Genomic DNA, 7,522 nt, shown 5'->3' on the forward strand with positions numbered 1-7,522 from the left:
GATAGCGCATAACAAGAAATGCCAGTTTAGCCCTCTTTTTCTGAGCCCCTGTCTAAAGAGAGGATAGCTACTGAGTGTTACCCCATTGTTGGAGCCCTGCAAATTTGCCAATATCCACAGGTATCCACATATGCCAGTATAGATATGCATGGCTGATTTTTGTAGATACAGATGGGCATACAACATTTTATATCTGCACAGGGCTCTATCCTATTGTTCACTAAAGCCAAGTCATACCCTTGTGTAGCCACCAGTGGGTGGATTTGAACCTGGCATTTCTGGAGCTTAGTGTAGCAGCCTCTATAGCTTGAACTATAAAGCCAGCTGACTTGCAGCTTAGGCTGTAGAGCCCCCTTGTTCTTATTGCTGGCTGTAAGTGGTCTAAGTGCCACTACATGGGACAGTGATCCACACTAGGCATGTGGGTTACACCTGCACTCTGTCTTATATGCTACGTGAACCAAAACAAGACCTTACTTTATTAAAATATATATAACATATATATAAAATATTATCTTTAAAAAATGGGCAAGGGACCCTGTTAGAGATATTAAGCCTGCCAGTTGATAATCAAAACCCTAAGAGACAGTGTGATTCTTAATTTTTAAGATAACCATTGCACTTGTAAGCCATCTGTTCCACAGCGCTCTTCAATGCAACTAGTTAGTACTTGTGTATCTAGAGGAAGCAGTATCTAGTGGTTACACTACAGGGTCGCGACTTACCAGTTTCCAGGCTCAGCCATCACTGCGAAAGCTGTTAGCCTCTGTGCCTCAGTTTTCCCCCTGTACAATGGGGATAATATCTTGCTGCACACATGGGGTGTGGTGAAGGGTATTTAACTTAAGGGTGAAAAATATGGGACCTCTCTTAGGGAAAATGCTACAGAAGGGCAAAGTAAATATATCAGGAGTTTGGATAGGATGCAAATGACAGAATCATAGAACTGGAAGAGACTTCAGGAGGTCATCAAGTCCAGCCCCCTGCCTAAGGTAGGACCAATCCCATTGATTTTCATACACCCAGCTTGGCGGCACCTGACAGTTATTCTCACTGCTGTTCAGTGACCCACATGAAGCAAGTTTGGGGCACCACCATCCAGCTTCTGATGGCAGTTGACGGGTTTGCAAACCTGTTCATCACAATGGGCATGAGTAGCTCTTTTTGTTGACAGGCTCCCCAGAGAGGTCAGAGGGGGGACTTCTACACAACAGCGTTATTTCGGAATAACTGACATTAGTCCGACACAACACAGTGTGCGTCTACATTGCAAGCCATTATTTCGAAATAATGTCGAGCTGGAGAACGTCTTACTCCGACTTCGGTAACCCTCATTGTACGAGGAGTAAAGGAAGTCGGAAGAGGAGTGTTCTTCCTTCGACTTCCTGCTGTACAAACAGCGCCAAAAGCTATTTCGACTTCAGCTATGCAATTGACGGAGCTGAAGTTGCCTAACTTAATTCGAGTTTTGCCCTGCTGTGTAGACATACCCTAACTGACAGAGCCTTCTCATCCCTAGAGACATGGTTTCTCCAGGTCACAGGGCACTATAGAGAAAGCCTGCATGGAGTTATCTGTTTTGTGGCTAGCCAGAGCAATTCCAGATTCAAATAGGCGAGCACCTCTTACCAAAGTCCAATAAACCAAGCAAGCTCGTAACTCAGTGCGGCCAAGGGGTGAGGTTTGCAATGAAGAAACTGTTAGGGTACGTCTAAACTTGTACCCTCGTTCGAACTAGGGATGCAAATGTAGGCGACCAAAATTGCTAATGAAGTGGGGATTTAAATATCCTGCGCTTCATTAGCATGATCTCGCCGGTGCGTTACTCCGCTGAACAGCTGTTTCGAAAGTGAAAGTGTGCGCCAGGACGCGTTAGTTTGAACCAAACCCCTTGGTTTGAACTAATGTGCTTCATTAGCAATTTCGGTCGCCTACATTTGCATCCCTAGTTAGAACTAGGGTGCAAGTATAGACATACCCTTAGAAACCTCCGTACAGCAAGCCAACCTTGGTACTTTCTCTTGCAACAAACCCCGTTGCCAGCTTTGTCCACATATTCACTCTGCTGATACCATTATTGGGCCTAACCAAGTGAGTATCAGGAATACATATTCCTGCGCATCCAGAAATATAATTTACGCTATCATGTGCCGAAAGTGTCCGTCTGCTATGTACATTGGACAAACGTCTCAGACACTTCTCCAAAGGATCAATGCCCACAAAACAGATATTAGACAGGATCACAAAGAAAAAACAGTTTCTTGCCATTTCAACCAGAAAGGACACTGTCTCAACGACCTAATCATCTGCATCCTTCTCCAGAAGACTTTCAAATCTGCACTTGAAAGGGAATCCTCTGAACTGTCATTCATGCTAAAATTCGACACTCACCGCGGGGGCTCAACAAAGACACCAACTAACTTACCCATTACAAAGATAGCTTCCACAATTATCACCTCTAATACCATTAGCTCACAGACATTTACCTTCCTTCCCCCCCTCTCCCCCCGCCGCATCCCCCTTCTGTTCTGAAATGTGATTTGTCCTTTTCATATGTGTTCATTTTTTTTAATTGTATCCTTTGGTATATATGGTTGTGACTATTTTCTTCCACTATTTGATCTGAGGAAGTGGGTCTGGCCCACGAAAGCTCATCATCTAATAAACCATCTTGTTAGTCTTTAAAGTGCTACATAGTCCTGTCTTTTGTTTCAGCTACACCAGACTAACACGGCTACATTTCTATCACTGAGTTTAAAATGGTGTTGAGCACCATCTGCTGTCATCACTCCATAATGCAACTTGGAAGTGGATATCCAACCAGCTTTCTGAGCCCTTTATTGTCTGCAGAAACACAAGCCCAATCTGCCACCCCAGAGTTGCTCTGTGCCGATGTTATCCCAGACTTCACCAAAGCTATCCAAACGGAGCAACGCTGGAGCTTAGTTGGCTCCTCCGGTTCGAGAGCCGTCGCCATGTGTGCTCCCAGAGCGTCCACGCAGTATGAATGGCTACAGCACACTGCGTCTTGATCTTACACACAAACTGGGTTCTAAAAGGTACTAAGTGGCAAGAGAGCAGGTACCACAAGGGGTCAGTTACCGAGACCACTGGAGAGCAGATAGATGCTAATTTTTTCCATGTAGACTAACAGGAAGGGAATGTAGGGGTGGAGGACAGGAGAGAACTTTGCCAGTTATCAAGGCTTAAGGCAGACGAGGTAGCCTTGAGGCAGAGTCCTTGCTGAAGGAGTCCTCTTGGGGGGCTTAGATGTTGGCAACAGGTCACAAGACCAAGGATCCTGCTATACTTTCTGGCCAAGAAGCACAGAACAAGCCGTCTCTAGGCAATGTGTGTGGGGGTGGGTGGGGGGTTTCCTGCTCTCTCTTGATTGTACATTGCATGAAGCAGGAGGTAGCGGACCCGAAACATACACCTCGAGATTTCAAGTTCAGAGCTAATCTTCAGGGTTTATTTTGTTTGCTTTTCTTTCTGAGATTGGAGGGGAATCAGCCCAGATGGGCTGTTAAGGCCCTTCCTTGGGTGTGTGTGTGGGGGGGGGAGGTCACACAGTCGAGTCCCTGGTGGGACTGCAATACCAATGCTCCAGGGGCTTGGGTAGGTCAGAGAACAGGCTTCAGGCTTCTCACCGCTAAAACACTAGTGCCAATGTGACCTGGGAGAGGGCCATGTTCCCTTCTGATGCCATCTCACTCCACGTCCTAGAGGAAGCAACCCCCCACCTGCAGACTGACAATGGGCATTGGCTACCCCTCATTTGCAGCCTCAGCTGACACGCCCCAGGCTGGATGGGTCACAGAGTGTGGCCTTCCCTCCCCAACCCAGCCTGCAGAAAGGGCTGCCCCAAGGCAGGCCAGGGAAGGTACATTGGCCAAACACAGCAACCACAAACCCTTGGCACTGTGGTCACCAACCAGTCGATCGGGATCTCCTGGTCGATCTTGGAGCCTTTGACTGGTGTGGCCAAGGGGCTGTCAAGCGCAGGCACTTCAGCTGCTCCTTCCCCCACTGCTGTGCATCTCCTGCCTTTTGCCTTGGAGCTGCCCCTCCCTGGGTGCCTCTTGCTTGCGGTGCAGAGCGGGGAAAGGAGAGGAGGGGGCGCTGGTGTCAGGATGCTCCCTCTCACCCTGTATTCTGTCTTCACAGAATGGGGGGGGGGGACATAACAGGGCTTGGGGATGGAGGGAGTTTGCTGGCTGCTTTGGAGAGTGGTACAGGGCCAGGGCAGGGGTGATCCTGCCTTAGCCCCCTGCACCACCACCCAGGAGCCACCTGAGGTAAGCAGGGCCCTGCTGGAGCCAGCTCCAATCCCCTGTGCAGTGAGGCATGTGCACCACCAGAAGAAACACACAATGTCGGCTGCGGACGCTCTGCTAATCAGCTGGGTGGCATTTGACTCTCTCCTGAGTGGCTGCTCAAGTACTCAGCTTACAGGGAACACTGCTCACCTCTAACTCCAGCCAGTCACAACATCCCAGAGCACCAGGGTAAACACACTACCTGCCCTCTCAGGCTCTCGTGTTCCAAGATAGTTCCAAGCCTCTGGAGCTTGCTCGTCCCCTCAAAGTGACCAATGGCAGTTACAGTCTGCATAGCCCATCAGAGCAAAGCACTCTGCATAAGTCAGGCACCAGGACAAGGTAGGTAGCTGCCCCATAGATATCTACACACAGGCCAGCGTGCATAGAGAAGAGACTAGGCCCCTAACCCCACATCTCCCAAGGCCCACGGTGTCCAACCAGTTCTGAAGCAGTAGCCACACTACTACAGCGAACTAGCCCCATTATTCTGAAAATGTAATTAATTTTGTGAGCCAACTAGCCCCATTCAACTGGACAAATAGCCACATGTGGCTAGTGGCTAGTGTATTGGACACCACTGCTCTAGGCCAAGCCATTGACAGCAAGGGGTCAGTTTCTCGGAGCCCAGCGATTTGGGTCACAAGCCCCGAGTTCTCTGACTGGAGCGGGACATGCTGAGCCCTTAGAAAGCAGGTCTCGGCTCCAAAGCAACAGAAGATGTGGCTCCATACCTAGGCAAACAGAGATGAGACTGTAAGCAGACTGAGGAAGTTCTTACAGGAGTTTAGGGCCTAGAGTAGGCAGGGGTTCCAAGGAAGTCCCTTCAGGTTTGGTTTATACTCACCATCCAGATCAACAAGACCAAATGGTTGTTTGGGCACCATTTCCCAGTGCCTCAGTTTCCCCCGAGCAGATCGCACTCTGCTCTCAGAACCAGGAAAGGAACCCAGAAATCCAGACTTCCTCTCCCCTCCTGCTTTTCTTCATAGGACACACTGCAGCAGAGTCTGAGTGTACATCTGCAGAAGCAAGGCTAGGGCTGGCCTTACCATGAGGCGGACTGAGGTGGCTGCCTCAGGTGCCAGACTGTGGGGAGGGGGGATGCCACTAGGACCCAGAGTGTAGAAAATTGTGTCTGCTGCTGATGCATGTGTATTCTCTCTGCTCTGAAAGTTAAGTGTTACTTACAATTTTTGAACAAGGCATTTTAACTAGTTAGTTCTCCTTTATTGGGGTAGGTAGCAGAGCAGTCCCAGGAGAGGAGTAGAACAGGAAGAAGACAGAATTGAGACCTTTCAAAGTTTTGGCCCAAGCGAGGGGGCATGGGAATGTCATTTGAGCTCCCCACCTCAGGTGCCAAAATGTTGTGTCCCATCTCTGAGAAAGGCCAAGGGATTTTCCTTCAAACGAAGGGATTTATCAGTCTGAGAGACAAACTTAGCTAATAGGCAACTCCCAAACAAAAAGCAACACCCCCAAAGTAGCAGCTAACAGGCATCAAAAGAGCAAATCTCTTCCAGCCTTAATTTCCTTGTTCACCTCACCGTTCTACCTATCCCCCCATACTTCCAGTAGCACTACACATGCACGCGGTATTTTAAAGGCACCAGATGCTTCTGCTTCCCCAGCATGCTTTGCTGTTTGTTTGTAAATGCCTGTTTTTCAGCTAGGAGAAGTGTGCTTGTTAGGAGCAGATTCCTAATCTCCCTTCTGAGATGTGGGTAACACCCAGCTGCTAAGCTTCAGGAAAAAAGGGTCCATCCCACAGCCCTAACACAACACAAGTCTAGCTCCTTATGTACTGACTTATCCCCAGCAGATGACAATTCAGAGCTGCAGGAAGCACTTTCATCCCCCTCCTTCCCCCTTCCAGCCCTGTGCTCTAACAATTAGATGACCCTCTTTTTGAGGTGGGAAGAGAGCTAAGATGGGCAGATATAATGGAACGCATCAGACAGTGTGGATCTAACACACACAGTCAGCTCCAGCTCTAAGAAAAAGGGAAACTATGCTGCGTAGCGAAGTCACTCAGGTCGTCGATCATTACTAGTGTTACTACTTCAGTGAGTCTTATAGTCTCAATGTTCAGTTTATTCAGTCAAGTTCTGAACGCTTGGGGCTCATACAAGCAGAGCCTGGGCCTTCTCCTGTCTTGACAACCCAGCAATCTGCTCCACAAGTTGTCTGAAGTATCCTTCAATCAAGTGTTGCACCCTGCTCTGGAGGAACAATTCCCATTACCTAATTACCTTATAACTATTTTAGAAAGTTTGTTTGTTTGTTTGTTTGTTTGTCCTGAAAAATCTCCAAAACGGTAAGGGCTAGAAACCCAAAATTTTGAACAGATACTACTGATTTCCTAACTTAAATAACTGGATTGGTTATATCTCGAAATCGGTTCCCCCAGAGCCCCAATTGAGCCCACTGATAATTAGCGTTTAGAAGCGCCAGATCATAGGAAGACAAAGTGCTACAGATCTCAGGTAGAAATTTGGAAGAAGCTGGCATTCCAAGACCTACGGGAGCACCTCCTACTACAGCAGAAAGAGATATCATGAGAGAGAGAAAGCATAATACTGTCGATTTAGAACAGTATGTAGCAGAAAATGAGCCACTGTTGGTTGCTGATCAGAGAATTGCATGCAACGTTATATTAAGCAAAATTGAGACTAATACAGGACATATTTTTTCATATAAGTAAGTAATATATAAGAGAAAAGTATTTCCAATAAAATATGCTATGTTAATGTAATTGACATAGTTCATTCATCATACCTTTTACTATAGTTTCCCCAGGCAACGCTGGGTATTTCTGCTAGTAAACAATAAAACAACATCCACATTCATAGCTTAATAAAGTGTTTTCCGATACAAATTATGTAAACAAACATGCCAAAGGCCTCACAGTCACTTTAGGGAGGCCAAAAATACGATTTAGGACAGAGCTGGCTATCTGGAACGCCACAGCTCATGGATTTGTCACATTCATTCTGAAAGGCAGTCTGAGTGGATGAGACTCAGTGGACACCGAGTGCATGAGACTGTTAGGAACCTGCCCTACGAGACCTTATAAAGCCTCTCAGTGATTTTTTGTATTTGTAAAACTAGCAGATATGTCTGGCACTGCTTGGGTCCTTAACTCAAATAAGGGGGTGGCTTTTTTTGAAAATAAAAGGAAAATGAACATGATTTATTTCAAT

This window comes from Pelodiscus sinensis, chromosome 29 (genome assembly GCF_049634645.1).
Source record: "Pelodiscus sinensis isolate JC-2024 chromosome 29, ASM4963464v1, whole genome shotgun sequence".
NCBI classification, from domain to species: Eukaryota; Metazoa; Chordata; order Testudines; family Trionychidae; genus Pelodiscus; species Pelodiscus sinensis.